General features: G+C 40.2%; 1 protein-coding gene across 3 annotated transcripts in view; it reads right to left on the bottom strand.

The window, feature by feature from the left end:
• Positions 1–15986, bottom strand: part of C5H10orf90 (chromosome 5 C10orf90 homolog) — a 139292-nt gene that overhangs the window by 8614 nt on the left and 114692 nt on the right. The gene's annotated exons all lie outside the window — the stretch shown is intronic.

Here is a 15986-nt window from a genome sequence, read left to right as displayed (position 1 = left end):
CAATAAAGTGAGATGAGCACCGCAACCCCAGAGTTGTCCGCGACTCGACCTAATGGTCAGGGGTCCCTTTACCTTTTTACCTGTTGAAATCAGTCAATGTACTTAGGTTTGGATTGCAAAAGTGTGACCTAGCTCTTGCTTCCTTTCTTTTGAGACATACTGCCAGAGGGGGGGCGTGCTGTGTGTGTATTAAAGATAGTAAGACACCACAGAGCTCCTTAGTTTGATACAGATGTCAACTCAGCACCCGCTGCCCTGAATACAGATCTTCTCTCGGCAGGTTCTGTTCCTAGCTTTTAAAATCACCATATGTGTTTCATGGATATTTATGGAGGTTGCTCCAGGCAACCAGTGAATTCAGGCATTTAAAGGAGCCACACCTAGTATCTCAATTACATTCCTGAAGGAAAGGTGGCTTTCAGGGTGCTTCCAGATGGGGACTTGATATTGCAAACAGGTTATTTGTAATAGTTTGTGTTTTTTAAAAAAATCTTATCAGATTTTCTGCAGAAAGGATAGATTTGGGTTAAACTGGGAAGGGGGAATATTGGTCGGCATTTTGATACCAATGACGCCACATTTGTTTAAGAACAGTAGTACCATTTACGCAAGTCAACATACAATATCCCATATCCCATACTGATACTGTTTTAAGATAGGAATAAGAAAGAAAGGAATAAGCAAATATTTTTCCAAATGCTTTTTTTTTTTAAACAGCCATATGGATATTTTTTATTACAAAACTTCACTATTATACTTAAGCAACTGTAACAGACTGTGGGAGAAACTCTCAAATGCTACTATAGACCACAGACTATTATTATTGATCCGTGTACTATAATAAAGCCCTCCACTCTATGGTATGTTGCGGGACTTCGGTACCCATAATCCCTGGCCATTGGTTATAATGGCTGGTACTGATGGGAGTTGGAGTCCCACAACATCTTGAGGGCCATCCTTGTGTTAGGGACCACACAAGGAGAGGAGGGGATTTAGGAAGTGATGAAATTCCTTTCGGAAAACACAGCCAGCTATGTGAGACAACATATTTACTCTCCTAAGGCTTCTATCAACAAGTTTTTTAAAAATAATAATCACACAATATCCATTCCCATAGCATTTCAATTAAATTTCAGGAGGTGGTTAAAAAGAATTATTTAGAACATTCCCTTTAATACAAATAAGGCTAAAATCATAAGTGATTATACAAGAGGAAGTACCGGTATATTAATAGCACTTTCAAAGGAAAAACATGTATGCACTGCATGAACATTACTTTAGGCTGCTTTCTGGCTACATATTTATTGAGCATTCATTCTGATTTGTTTGCACAAAGATTGTGGGAAAGTTGTATGACAATAGCTGCTTATTGAACATTCATTCAGATCCCAAGCATTTGTTAACCCATATTTCCCAGTGCATTTACCCATCACCTTTGTTATCACAAAAATCCTGGGGTTTGGGGGGAGAAGCGGACTTGTTGCGCAACAGCACCAAATCCACTTTAATTGTGTGACTTGAGCATGCCAGTATGTATTTGCATCCCAACCAAAAGACAAAAATGGTCTGGAAGCATCCTTAGTCAATAACAACAAGAAGCTAAAGGCAGATCCAGCTGAAATTCTGTCCCTGCTGTATTTCAGAGATGACAAAAACCAGACAATTATAAACAGAAGAGTGATCAATAGGGCAACTGAGAGCTGCACTAACACTTTGGTTTGAGAAAAACCAGTGACACGTGAATCAGGCTGTGGAAAGAGTGTAAGAGTCATCCCTTAGGAAATGACATTTGTAAGATTATTACAAGAAGGTTTCTACGAACATAAAGTAAAAAGTAATCTGAGGGGACTAGAGAAAAACAGCTCAAAAGTTGACAGCTTAAGAGAGACTCAGGTAGGAGGCATAAAAAGGCAACACGTAAATAGAATGAAGTTAATCCATGTTTTATTCAAATCTTTTAACCCTGCTGGGATTCTGGATTTTATCAAATATCCTGCACAGCAGTAATTTATTTGTGACAATCCCCTAGTGAGACAAGGAAGCTCCACCAAGATCTTAGGGCAGGAGACCAAAATAAATAGCTAATCTTCGTAATGTATTTTAACAAATGCAAATGCTAGCCCTAAAGAATGGAGATGAATGAGGAGCAAAACACATTTGCTAGTTGGAAAGCCACTTAAAGCCACAGGGAAGGCAGGCTGGGAAAAGAGGGAAAAAAGGAGTAAGTTGGATTCCTGCCTACAAATAAAATTGCTGATGCACAGAAGTGAAGACTGAGCTTAATTTCCAACAGAAGAGCTGGTTGTGGTTGAAGCATGCCTGGGAGTTGCACTCTTTGACCTGGGGTTCCTTCCAGACCTGTCACAATTCTGCAGGAGATTCAGCTGCATACCAGCAAATTTAGGCTTGCACAATTAAAGTGGATTAAAGTGCTCTGATGCAACAAAGCCACTTAAAAACAACCAGACTTTTTGCACGAAGGAAAGTGATGGGGACATGCACTGGAAAGTGTGGGATAGCAATGGATTGGCAGGCAGTCGTAAAACCTCCAAGCCGATAAATCAGGATGAATACTCAATAAAGAGTGGAAGTTGTAGAACATCTGTGAAAGCTCAATAAAGAAGTCATCTGCAGGCACCCCTTGTAGCCCTTCCTTCTCATGTTAAATATGTAGGGAATGAAATAAAAAATAAAAAAATTCCTTCCAGTAGGACCTTAGAGACCAACTAAGTTTGTTCTTGGTATGAGCTTTCGTGTGCATGCACACTTCTTCAGATACACGTGTGTGCATGCACACGAAAGCTCATACCAAGAACAAACTTAGTTGGTCTCTAAGGTGCTACTGGAAGGAATTTTATTTTAATTTTTAATTTGGTTTTTTTACTATGGCAGACCAACACGGCTACCTACCTGTATATAGGGAATGGTTGCAGTTATTCAGTAGTGCCACTTGCAAATGCTCAGTGGCATTCTCTTTTGTATTGTCACTTTCCTGGTCCCAAAGCTCGAAAATTAAATTGGAAATGGTAGACCTTGGTCTTAATTAAGCTCTGCAAACACCATGGCTTCCCTTTTCTCAAGGGTAATATTCTTTGCTTGGAAATGGGACCCCAGTTATCACCAGAAGTAAATCCCATTTTTAATGGATGAAAATTCAAAGGCACTGGGGCCTGGCTTGAAATGGGACAAGAATTTTCAGATACAAAATACACTTCAGCATACTTTGAAGAAGCTGCAAATTAACTCCTTTACAAAGATTTCAAGAGTTCCACATGGTAAGCCCCAAGAATTGTGATTTGGAGCATCTTTCCGGTCAGTGAAGAGTTCTCAAGCCATTAGCTACCCTTGCCATCCCAGACTGGAAGACCTATCAAAGATTTGTTGGAGCCTAGGCAACAATGGCTTTGATGTACTTCAGTTTGTTTCTGGCTTTGTTCCTCATTCACTGAGTATTGGTTTGATGCCCACCAACACAGGCACAAATGTTGGAGGCAAGGAGAGAACTGGAAGCCAACAGCTATCTCCAGCTCAGCTTTGTCCTGGAATAAATACCAATATTGAGGTACAATGTGCATACACTTAAAATCTGCAAGCAGTCTGTAAAACATGAGAACAGTTACAAGTAGGTAGCCGTGCTGGTCTGCCATAGTCGAAACAAAACAAAAATTCCTTCCAGTAGCACCTTAAAGACCAACTAAGTTTGTTCTTGGTATGAGCTTTCGTGTGCATGCACACTTCTTCAGATACACGTTTGTGCATGCACACAAAAGCTCATACCAAGAACAAACTTAGTTGGTCTTTAAGGTGCTACTGGAAGGAATTTTTTTATTTTTTATTTTGTTCAAACATGAGAACAGTTATTGACATGCCCCCTTCCCAGGTGAAAGCATAGAGCAAAGCAGCACATGCTAAATTCACATTAGGTAAGCAGTCCAAAAGTTGTGTCAAAAAGGAATGTGGGGATGTTTCCTAAACAGTTTCAAACTCTTTAAAATCTGTGTTTGGAAAGAAAAAGTACAGAGGAGATTAAGGTAGCTAAAGACACAATCCTTGTTGTAGTGTGACTTACTGAGTCACCAGTGAGCACAGTGGGGCTCATAAGTAAACATGTTGTAGGATTACACTGCAAGAAACAGAGGGCAAAACTATTAAAAAGGCAGGAAAATGGCAACACACCATCAAAGATGATGGGAAGCCCAAGATGTACACACATTAACCGTGGAAGAGGATTGTAAAAGATAAGTGTTTATTGTGGAAAGCAGACTAACAAAGAAAAACTGTCTGGATAGAGGCAAAAATATAGAAACAAGAATGTAGAAAACTGTAATGTGTGCCTATGAATGTGAACGTCATGAAGCTGCAGTCCCAAGCCAAAGGATTTACCAGTAAGTATTCTGTAAATGAAATTAATGGGTCCCCTCCATGGGTCTCCCCTGGAGACTATTATTTTGCATTTCAGGCATGTGTGAAGAATCCTTTTAGGGCTCAATATATTCTTGCTCTCCTTCATGGATCACTGCCTTGCTGTGGCGAAGGGGCTTGAATAACTCAGAGAAACTATGAGCTATGCTGTGCAGGGCCACCCAAGATGGACAGGTCATAGTGGAGAGTTTTGACTAAACGTGATCCACCTGGAGAAGGAACTGGCAAGCCACTCCAATATCCCTGCCAAGAAAATTCCATGGACAAAGACAACAGGCATATAAAAGTTATGACGCTGGAAGATGAGCCCCTCGGGTCGGAAGGCACCCAACATGCTACTGAGGAAGAGCGGAGGACAAGTACAAGTAGATTCAGAGCTGATGAAGCGGCTGGGCCAAAGCCGAAAGGACGCTCGGTTGTGGATATGCCTGGAAGCGAAAGGAAAGTCCAATGCTGTAAAGAAAAATATTGCATAGGAACCTGGAATGTAAGAACCATGAACCTTGGTAAGCTGGATGTGGTCAAAAATGAGATGGCAAGAATAAATATTGACATCCTGGGCATCAGTGAACTAAAATGGATGGGAATGGGCAAATTCAGTTCGGATGACCATCATATCTACTACTGTGGGCAAGAATCTCGTAAAAGAAATGGAGTGGCCCTCATAGTCAACAAAAGAGTGGTGAAAGCTGTACTGGGATGCAATCTCAAAAATGATAGAATGATCTCAATACGAATCCAAGGCAGACTTTTTAACATCACAGTAATCCAAGTTTATGCACCAACTACCGGTGCTGAAGAAACGGAAATTGACCAATTCTATGAAGACTTACAACGCCTTATAGAAATGACACCAAAGAAGGATGTTCTTCTCATTATAGGGGATTGGAATGCTAAAGTAGGGAGTCAAGAGATAAAAGGAACAACTGACAAGTTTGAACTTGGAGTTCAAAATGAAGCAGGGCAAAGGCTAATAGAGTTCTGTCAGGAGAACAAGCTGGTCATCACAAACACTCTTTTCCAACAACACAAGAGACGACTCTACATATGGACATCACCAGATGGGCAGCATCGAAATCAGATTGATTATATTCTTTGCAGCCAAAGATGGAGAAGCTCTATACAGTCAGCAAAGGAATATGACAAGGCTGTATATTGTCTCCCTGCTTATTTAACTTATATGCAGAATTCATCATGCGAAAGGCTGAACTGGATGAATCCCAAGCCGGAATTAAGATTGCCGGAAGAAATATCAACAACCTCAGATATGCTGATGACACAACCTGGTTGGCAGAAAGTGAGGAGGAATTAAAGAACTTTTTAATGAGGGTGAAAGAGGAGAGCGCAAAATATGGTCTGAAGCTCAACATCAAAAAAATTAAGATCATGGCCACTGGTCCCATCACCTCCTTGCAAATAGAAGGGGAAGAAATGGAGGCAGTGAGAGATTTTACTTTATTGGGTTCCATGATCACTGCAGATGGTGACAGCAGTCACAAAATTAAAAGACACCTGCTTCTTGGGAGAAAAGCAATGACAAACCTAGACAGCATCTTAAAAAGCAGAGACATCACCTTGCTGACAAAGGTCCGTACAGTTAAAGCTATGGTTTTCCCAGTAGTGATGTATGGAAGTGAGAGCTGGACCATAAAGAACGCTGATCGCTGAAGAATTGATGCTTTTGAATTATGGTGCTAGAGGAGACTCTTGAGAGTCCCATGGACTGCAAGAAGATCAAACCTATCCATTCTGAAGGAAATCAGCCCTGAGTGCTCACTGGAAGCTGATCCTGAAGCTGAGGCTGAGGCTCTAATACTTTGGCCACCTCATGAGAAGAGAAGACTTCCTGGAAAAGACCCTGATGCTGGGAAAGATTGAGGGCACAAGGAGAAGGGGACGACAGAAGATGAGATGGTTGGACGGTGTTCTCGAGTCTACCAACATCAGTCTGACCAAACTGCGGGAGGCAGTGAAAGACAGGAGTGCCTGGTGTGCTCTGGTCCATGGGGTCATGAAGAGTCGGACTTGACTGAACGACTGAACAACAACAAATATTCTTGCTGTCCTGTTTCCACCACTCATGTTTGCACATAGGAACACTTATATTCTCTTCCTTTATCCAAGATCCCCTAAGTCCTCATGTCAATATTGGCTACTTGGGGCCCCATCAGGTCCAACCAGTATTGACAATGGTTAGGGATAATGGGACTTGTGGTTCAACATTTGGGGGGGGGGGGCCACAGGTTTCCTATCCCTGTCTGAAAGAGAACAGCCTGTGGCATGTGTGTGTAAACATTTCAGATCCATGAAAAGTATCATAGAACTTCCAAAACTTCACAGTAGTAATTACTTGAACACACCAAGGGAGACTATCAATTCTGTTACTTCTAAATACTCATAAAAATATGGATTTCACAAGCTCACTGTAAGATAAATCAATAACAAGTCAAGAGAAATGAACAAATATTGAATGTAAAGTTCTATGGCAGCTTTATTATTCCCTACAATGTAGTCCCGTCCCCCCCCCAGTAAGGAAACAGTGTCCCTAAAAGGAGAATGGGGAACTGAGGTATATTAACACATAAAATCACACAGACATATGTTCTTGCAAATTAAAAAACATCTATGAGTGCTTGTGTGCACTAAGATCACAATGCTGTTCATTATGAAGATTTAAAGTACTATAAACAGCTGGTAGCCCTGTCACTGAAGTAATTACATGATGCTTTTTTCAGATTTAAATCTGGTTATTTGAACATTGTTTCTATTCAGTTCATCACAGTGGGATCTCTAATTTGTTCAATGTAGTCAACAGCAAAGTAGTCTATCTTGGACTAATTAGCCTCCTTGAAATCAAACATAAAAAAATATACAAAACAAAAGGCTACTAAAAGAATTTCAGGTTGTTTGCCACTAGAGTGCTCCTATGATGATAAAATCTTCTGCTGGCTAAACATGATAATTTTTTCTCAAATTACTTTTAGCACCTTGTGAAATCTTCTGCATGGATTACAACTGTCTCTAGTAAGAAACTGTTTAGGGGGTGGGAAGCTGAGAAGGTAAACAGGAACTGCACAGATAGATGCTGGTATTAAATGGAAAAGGGACCGGGATGTAGGTTGCTATTCCCCATAAATTAAGAGAACATTGACAAAATGGACTGTGTGATGTATGTATGATCTAATGATCATACATTCTCAATAGATACTTTGTTCCATTTACATTAAATATAGAGGGAAAGGTCTCCCAAGACATCTGATTTTGTTTCACAGCAACCCTGAAATAAAAATAGTGGGTTTGATGGCATATCATGGAGTCTACTCATTTTGACCCCAGTTTGTTAATGACCTCACACACAGAACTTCCAGAGGAAACAATAGTTCCCATTCACTGCAGTATCAAGGAAACTACTGTATGCACAATGCAGGTGCACATGTAAAGATGTCTCCAACAGCTGCCTGCGTGCATCAGATTTCACATAAACGCAAGGAGATGCTGGCTAGAGATAAATGACTACTATATATAAATACTGGGAACATGCTATGACATAACAGTGCATTGGAAACCTGCCCATATTTTGTAGGACAGGTGTCCATATTTTTTCCAGTGAGAAATTAATTACCTCTACCCATCTGGATACAAAGAAGCGGGTAGAGGATGCTGGAAATGAGTGCTTCCTGAAGGGGAAGAAACTGAGACAGGAAAGAGTTTGTCCACCATCACATCTGAGCTGCGCTATAGATTATCCTTTTGTTCTCAGTAGCTGCCAATCAGTGCTTGAAAAGCCCTCTGTGAGACAATGTAGCTTTGGAAAGTCTTCGTCTCAATGTTCATGTAATATTCTTGTAATCCAGAAAAGGCCAAGTAAAATACCGATTAAACTGCCCATGTTTGCAATTAATTTGAAAGATCCAAGCAGAAAGCCAACTCTGTAGACAACAATGGGGCCAGCAGTCAGTGGTGCCAGCTCTAAATTTAATTCTGTTCCTACAAGATTCTTTTTGTGGCTCCTCAGTTAAATGCATTGCCTTCTATCCACCACTGAAAGATTGAGAAGAGGCCTTGGGGCAGATAGATGGATGCATATAAACACAAACAGTATTTATTTATTTATTTATTTATTTATTTATTTATTTATTTATTTATTTATTAGATTTGTATCTATCGGAACGCCTTGCTCGTCATAGAAGGGTACCGTATTGGCCTGAATATAATCCCCACTTTCCCCCCAAATTTCAACCGTGAAAAGTTAAAGTGTGACATATTTGCAACCTTACGGTATGCAGCCAGGGGCGTGGGGCAAACAGTGCCAGGAGTGTGGTAAAGTGGTGCCCGGCCCGCACGTAGTCCCCCATCCTCTCCCCCAAGGCTGGGAAGGGAGAGGGTGATGAAGGGGAAAGGCCGCTGGCAATGCAGCGTGTCTCCCCCCCCCCCAGTATGCAGCCAGGAGCAGCGAGGAATGGAGTGGCTTATATTTGGGTATTTTTTCTCTCCCCCCCTCCAATTTTAAAGGTGCGGCTTATATTCGGGTGTGGCTTATATTCGGGCCAATATGGTAATTAAAAACACTTCAACACTTTTGGCGAGATTTGGCTTCCATTCTTTTCCTTTATAAATGAGACAGAAAATACTTTTATTGCACTCACAACACAAGAATCTCTGTGGACAGGATACTTGAATTTGCAGTGCATAAATAAACAAATTGCTTGTGTACTGTATATGGCATATGAAACTTAATAAGAATGTACCACTGGACAAGTCACTGTAGTTACATGTTGTTCTTGCATTTACATGAAAACCAATAAAAATTATTTGGATTTTTTAAAAAAGATTTGTATATTGCCCTTCATCTGAAGATCACAGGCAGTCCACAACATAAAAATACAAAAATAAAAATCCATCCCTTCAATGGTTCTCAAGCTTATAGTGTTACACCATCTTTCACTAATAGCGACATCAAGTTCTTAGAGGATATGCTTTAACAAAGCCTTTAACGAAGTAATTGGGGAAATGGTGGAAAACATTTTCCTCAGTATAAATCAGAAGGATACATGGTGAAGAAGATACTGTACAGGCCTTTATTTTTAAAAAATGTAAATTATACAGTAAATGGAATGAGGATGTTTCCATCACCTCACTCTTGTTGTGGAGGGATTTTCTGTTTTTCAAATACTGATATTACAGCTATTGTTTTGAAATAACATATAGCTCTCCAGTGACTAAGAAACCTGCAGACAAATCATACTTGGCCCTGTCCTTGAAGTTTTCCCTGAGTTGCAGTGAAAATCTACACAAGGGTTGGATATGGATAAAGACTTAAGAACAAGCTGCGTCAACACAGGGCACATTCTCTCTCTTTCCTAAATGGTTCATGCTGCTGAAGAAGATTGGCCCTGTTCACATTCAAGTGCCTTCTCAGCTTCATGATCTCAATTGTTTATATCTAAAATGTCACAATTCAATACTACCAAGGTGTAGAATTTCTACAGCAGGACGTTCGCTTCCAAGAACACTGGGGGAGCGAGAGGATATTTCAGGGTTATCCTGTTCTTTTCAGCTCAGCAGGCAGAGTAGAAGTGAGATCACGAAACTATTGCCTCCCATTTCCCAGACGAGTAGCCAGAGCTAATATAACAGAATAATATAACTATGTCAAGGGGAGGCTTACTGCATTAAAAAAAAAAAAAGACACACTAGCATGTTTCAAAAAACCATTCAAAATCCCAAGTTTGGGGATTCACAGAATGGAGTTTTCTCTAAAAGGTAGATGTGAAGAAGTATAAGACCATAAGAAGAATCTGCTAAATCAGGCCTATGGCCTATCTAGTCCAGCATCCTGCTCTCACAGCAGCTAATCACATGCCTATGGGAAGCCCAGGGCTTTTTTTCAGCCAGAACTCACTGGAACTGAGTTCTGGAACCTCTCAAGTGGGCACCATTGCCATTATAAGACAACAAGGGAGGTGTTCATGGTGAGTTCCTCTTTTTCTAGCCCATAAGCAGGACATGAGCCCTACAGCACTATGCCCAGCTGTGATTTCCAGCAACTGGTATTCAGAGGCATATTGCCTCCAACAGTAGAAGGAGAACATAGTAATTGTGGCTGGTTGCTATGGATAGCCTTGTCCTCCGTGAATTTGTATGATCCTCTTTTACAGCTACTCAAGTTCATGGCTATTAATGCCTGCTGCGGGAATGAGTTCCAGAGTTTAACTATGCATTGTGTGAAGAAATACTTTTATAAACTTCAGCCATATCACCTCTTACTTGCCTTTTCTCCAAACCTTCCCTCATAAATGCTATAACCTTTCCTTGATTATTATTTGGGGGGGGAGCAGTTCTTCTTTACCTTTTCCAAACTGACAATATTAATTTTGGGGTGAGGTGACCAGAACCGTTCATAGCTTTCCAAATGCGGTCACATAATAGATTTGTATAACAGTACTGTGATACTGGCAGTTTAATTTTCAATTCATTTCCTAATTATCCCTTGCATGGTATCTGCCCTTTTCCACAGCCGCCACACACTGGGTTGATGTCTTCCCTGAGCTATCTATTATGACCCCAAGGTCTCTTTCCTGGTATGTCGCAACCAGTTGTGTATTTGCTCTGTGAACAAAATGAGCTTCTCCCCTCAGGACAGCTTCTGTTTATGGAACAAGCCCTTCCCTATGCATAGCTCTCTTTTTATGCATATCAACTGCTTTGATGAATGGAATGAAGACTCAGGATCTTTAAAAAGTGTGATCTTGAGAGAGCGCACCTGAAGTGGACAGAATGGAAGAAGTTTTGAAATTGAGGTATATCAAATTACAGTTGGTATTGGTATGTTGCCATATTTGTTAGAATCCTGAAAACTGCAGCTTTCACTTTGGGAACACAGGGAAAAGAAGAGCTTGAGGTTGAAAGGTTAGCAGCGGACATCTATGGCTTGGTCAATGAAGAAGTATTCAGTTCTATGGCCACAGTGGTGATTTGCATGTAAGAAGAATACCGAGCACTGATTCATGCCACTTCTGAATGCAGCCAGAGATGGTTTAATGAATCTTTGTCTCTTCACACAGCAGGTGCTTGAACTGCTTCTTCATTTGCTTGATAGGTATCTTTATGCACTGATGGAATAGCTGAATGAATGATTGAGTGATGAAATAACCACTGTGCTGTTGAGCCAGGTTGCGAAATGGAAGTGATAATTTCCTATCCAACAGGGCTGCAGTTACGATTATGATGAGCAGAGTGCTAAAGAAATTTATCAAATGCCTAATAGATACAGTAGTTTCTGTCATTCTCAGAACATATAAAACCTCACAAAGACTACATTATATTTTTATGAAGAGTAAGGTGCGGCAGATAAATTATGGAAAAGGTTTCTTGCTAGAGACATTTATCATTAATAACCATGACAGGAAGGAAACTGCTGTTGCTTGAGTAATTAATAAATGTATTTAAAACCACACTTTTATTACTCACTTTGGAAGATAAAATTTATCTTTAGTAATAGCACAATGAGAAAGTAATATTTTTTTCTCTTTTTCCATGTGATATTTTGTTTCTGTGAAAGCATATACACTTTGTGCATATGTTTTAATGTTTTACTTTATGTTTTTGTAAACCACTTAAAGGTTTTCTTACAATCAAGTGGTGTGTGTCTTTCTCTCTCAGATTCCTTCCTTTTATGTCCTTAGGTTTTGTATATGAGAAAGCTTGGGATGTTCTTCCATGGCAAGAGGCTTTCAAATATTGTAAGTGCCACTAAGCAAGTAATGCTCAACGGCCTTCATGCGGGTTTTAATGTGGTTCTTAAATCTGACTTTGTAGAGGGACTTTGTTTTTCAGATTTATGTTGGGCAGTACACTTATTCACGTACAAGAACTTCTGCAGAAGCTTTTGTCTCAGTGTGGGATGGGTAGGGTGGGCTGCTGGGTGAGTGGGGGAATTGCTCAAAATCACGAGGAGGTATTTTGTACACTTCCAGTTGAGAGCAATTTCCCTTTCCCACAACAGCCCCTGTGCTTCGCCCCTCACTGCTCACTGGGGTGATAAGGAAGGTGACTCCCCAAGATCTACTTTTACTAAATCAAAATTTCAGCAACAGTTTATTTGACATGAAAGGTAAGTCATCTTTAGATTTTCATCAATTTGTAACTGTAGCAAAGGGCACCTTGAAACTACTTCCTTTAGGGAGTTCTCCTGCCATGTTTCATCAGTAGAGAAATGAAGATTCAGTGCCTACTTTCTCTCTTCAGTGCTGAATTACAGATGAACAAGGATTTACCAAAGTTACAAAGTCAAGCAAAAGAAGGGGGGCGGTGTTCTTCCCTTTGCATTTACTGTAGGGGGCCATACAGTTCTTTATTAAAATTCATTTCCAAGCTTTGCAGTTGCATTGTATTATTCAGGAGCAATGTCTTTTCAGTGTCAAATTCCTATGTAGTTTGATCCACATAGGCTAAATAAATTTAGTAAGAAATCAGGACTTTTTGCAATGTATGCACATATACTCTTAAATTCAAAGAAGAATACAGGATACAGATCTCTGGATGTTCATTGGGCCCCAGATTGCAATTTTGATGTGCAACGTATTTCTGGATCTGTGTATTTATCACACATGAACCCCATACTTCCACCAAGGAGTGAAAGACAGCATACATGGGTTCCATTTTATGACAGAACAACTTCATATGGGAGGGTTAGGATGAGATATAGTGATGCCCGCCCCCAGGTCATCTTGTTTCCCTGTATCCTAACTCATGATTTTTGCCTCTGCCTCACACTATACAAGTAGACAGATTGTCATAGTTTTAATATGTGGTCACTTGAGTACATAATTTCTTACCTTGTAAGAAAGACATCTGCATTTTTACTACCTAACATTTTGCCAGCATAATGCATCTAGGCAAAAATCTTATTGCATGCTGTTACTTAATGTGATATTTCCCCCCTCTACCTCAATATAATTTTTAGTTTCTGAAGTCAAGATGCTGTAAACAGATGAAAAGTCAAAATGATGAAATTTCCAGGCAAGAAAATAAAATTATACAATGTTGCATTTTTAAAGAAGGTACATGGTTTTAAGTACACATACATTTGTACTTGTGTTACAAATTCTTATTATATTATAATAATCATGAATATTATGCTTACTATGCAAAGTGTTGTACTTAGATTCAGAAAACCTGCTTCAAATCCTTGCTCAGGCAAGAGGTTTACTGGGTGACCCTGGGTAAGTCTCTTAGCCTACCTCTCAGGGTGGTTGTGAGGATAAAACGAGGGAAGGTACACCATGTTTGCCTCCCTGAGAAAAATGATTTTAAAAACTGTGTGATTTTAAAAACTGTTAAGCTACCTCCGTTAACCGAGCGAAGGGAAAGCTCAACAAACATAGTGATCTATCCAACTCTTTCTTGACCACTGTGGTCAGCAACATCCTGCAGCTGAACATACATAAGATGTAATTATGCTCATCATCTATGTTCATTCAGGACTGAGTAATATGTTACTACTAGTACTATTGAGAGTGAATCCCACCCAAATCCTAGTCACTCATGGAATGATTCCCTAGCAACTAACTGGAGTTAAGGGTCCTGTGAGGAAGTTAATTGCCTGCCACTGGAAGCTCAATATCAGGAGTGACTGACAGCCTCTAAGGGAGACTGCCAGCGGTACTCTGATTAACAGCTTGGTTTTTTTGTTTGTTTTTTGTTTGCCAAAAGCTTTAATGCATGGATTGCTATGGTATATCAGTCACATTACAAGGTGCAGGTCAACAGGTGCATGGATAAGCAGAAGCGAAGATGTTGTTCTGACACTTTACATGCCACCCCAAGCCCTCCTTTTGTGCAGTTGGTGTCCTGAGCCACGGGCCTGAGCAAGCAAGCAAGCCCTCCTTTGGAGAGGCTTGGTTTGCTGAGTTTGTTCTCACTGGTACATCCATTGTGACAGAGGCAAAGTTAATGGGCCAGTTTGCCATCTGATCTATCTGCAAGCATCTCCTTAACCAGATGAGGCTTTTGGAGGGGGCAGTCCTGTGTCAGATTCCTGTGATGTACAAGGTCTCCTATGGCACAGAGGTGGACTTTTGCCCTGACAGTCCCCTTGCTCCATCTCTAGGGTCTGAGTCAATATTCCCCATGGTCCCTCCTCATGGTCCAATTTCTCCAGTTCTTTGTTCTTCCCTTCCTCACCTTCCTCTGCCCAGTCTTGACATCTCCACAAGGCTCATGCCAGCCAAAAGTGTCTGGGAAGGCACTGCAGACTTCAAAGAAGCATTAGTACTGCACTCCCACTATTTATTTGCTATGACATTGGCTAGAGTGCTTAAGCCCAGTGCTCCAAGCTACAAGAGGCAGTCCCTTCCTTAGAACTGCTCTGCCTTTTGTCTGAGAAAGGCAACTTCCCAGTTGATTAATGGTGTCCTAATCCTGACTGAGAGCCACCTGTTGAATAATGGTGAAGATGGAATATAGCAATAATGTACAAATTAAAGTCTGCTGTGAAGATGCAGCTGGCAATAATGGAGCTGTGCTCAGGTTTGTGGATAAGTAAGGGGGGAATCATGTTGTCGTAGAAAAGAAACAGCACATGCAAAATTATGCTCACAAAGCTGTAAAGCAAAAAGAAAAAGGATTTATATTACAAGTTACAAGAATAAGCAGCATGCTTTGGGAATGTAAAAAAATTAAGTATAGAGATGAAATTATTGCGCATATATATATATATATATATATATATACATACATACATACATATACACAAAGTATAATCTAAACTAATCTGTAATTGCTCAACCATGACCATATTCATCCTTTTAAAGATCAAGCTTTTAAATGTTAAGCTTTACAGAGACAGAAAAGTTCAGTAGGCAAGCATTTTTACTATTGGCTCTATCACTTTGTATTATGTTTGCTATCTTTTTCTTTTATTTGAAAGCAGGGTTCCCAGAAGTAAAGGGATTTGGGGAGCTTACAATGAGAAATGTCACCAGGGGGCAGCTGCCCTGCTTCCTGTGGTAAAGCAGAAGAATGCTCTCAAATTTTACAGTGAGAAAAATGAAAGAATGAATCCCCTAGGACTCCACCCAATACACACACCCCCACACACTTTTTGCTGAGCTGTTAAGAAAAGGAAGCCACTTATCTAGCAAAAAGTTTTTGCATTTCTGTTAGATCTTCTACCTCCGAAAAATGAACTACAGAATAGACATGGCATGTTACTTTATCTTGGAAATAGAACAATTCCATCTGACGCTTTCTTGAGTTTATACACTGCAAAACATCAATGATGACTACTGGTCATTAGAAGTTGCACACCAGACTGGATGTTTCCTGAATATGTAACAGACAGCTACAATCTTGATTTTCCTAAATAACTACAGGCAGATATGATTCTTGTTAAGAAAGCACCATGTGAGGATGTGAGGCTTATCTCATCTGCCCACTGTGATCAGAATGGATACTGTACACACAAACATGGGCATAGGATTCTTAAAAACAAAGTCCCGTTGACCCTCTTTTTCTCAGTAGAAATGAGCTACCCTATGCCTATAATTATTTAGGGCAAGAAT

The sequence above is a fragment of the Lacerta agilis genome, chromosome 5 (genome assembly GCF_009819535.1).
Source record: "Lacerta agilis isolate rLacAgi1 chromosome 5, rLacAgi1.pri, whole genome shotgun sequence".
NCBI lineage: Eukaryota > Metazoa > Chordata > Lepidosauria > Squamata > Lacertidae > Lacerta > Lacerta agilis.
Note: the sequence above shows the minus strand (reverse complement) of the source record. Positions and strands in the feature narration are given on the sequence as shown.